Genomic DNA, 909 nt, shown 5'->3' on the forward strand with positions numbered 1-909 from the left:
AGGATCCTCTTGATCTCCAGGAGAATAAAAGAGGGAACCCTAGAAAACAAGTCAGCGTGAAAGAGGAGCAGATTTTAAAACTCCTCAACATTTCCACCTCCAGGAGTGAAGCCTCCCGGGACCCAAGAGGCTCCAGCTGGCAGAGCTCTCACTGGTTTCTCCACCACCTCGCTAACCTGAGCTGGAGCATCTGAGAACCAAACAGTGACCCCCTTCACTCCAGAGCCGACTCCACAAACTCTGAGCCCCCACTTTACCCACAGCCAGCAGGCCTCCTCAACACTGCATGACACACGATGACTAAATTGAAGACTGAAGCGTCTCATCAAGAGATCTGTCACATGAGTCTGCTGTGGAGGGTCGGTCTGTCCGTCCACATTCAGATCATTAACGCAGCGACTCCTAAGCACCAGTAGAGCCTCTTCATCGTCCCTGGGTGGGCTCGAACCACCAGCCTCTCGATTAACAGCCGAGCGCGCTGACCGATTGCGCCACAGAGACTCTGAGTCACTGCTTTTCATGAAGAGTTTTCAGGCTAAATTCAGTGTGTGAGGTCCACACTGCACATTTGAGGGACCATGAAGGACAGAGGAGAGTCTGACTGTCATAATGAAAGCCTTCAGCACTAGAACTGAAACAGCCCCACCATCTTAACCCCCCCAGACCAAACAGGCTTCATCAGAAACAGACACACCTCCTAGAACATCCAGAGAACATCAGTCTGATTCATAGAACATGACAAACAATCAAGATCTTGTTATTGTTTGATCAGAAGCTGAAACAATGTTTCTATGTTTGTCTGTTCTGGTCTGAATGAAAGAGGAGGTTTTCTTGGTCATGTGACGTGGATGAGAGTTCAACTAGAACTTCCTGATTCAACAGGATTTTAGTTTGTTGGGATTTTTTCAA

The 909-nt window shown here is 48.4% G+C and overlaps 1 non-coding gene across 1 annotated transcript; it reads right to left on the bottom strand.

Moving 5' to 3' along the window:
* Positions 1–427: 427 nt before the first annotated feature.
* trnan-guu (transfer RNA asparagine (anticodon GUU)) lies at positions 428–501 on the bottom strand. Its single transcript has one exon. It is a non-coding gene; the product is annotated as a tRNA-Asn (tRNA).
* Positions 502–909: the final 408 nt, after the last annotated feature.

The sequence above is a fragment of the Aulostomus chinensis genome, chromosome 1, assembly GCF_037954235.1.
Source record: "Aulostomus chinensis isolate RoL2024-O1b breed Wild chromosome 1, RoL_Achi_v1.0, whole genome shotgun sequence".
Lineage (NCBI taxonomy): Eukaryota > Metazoa > Chordata > Actinopteri > Syngnathiformes > Aulostomidae > Aulostomus > Aulostomus chinensis.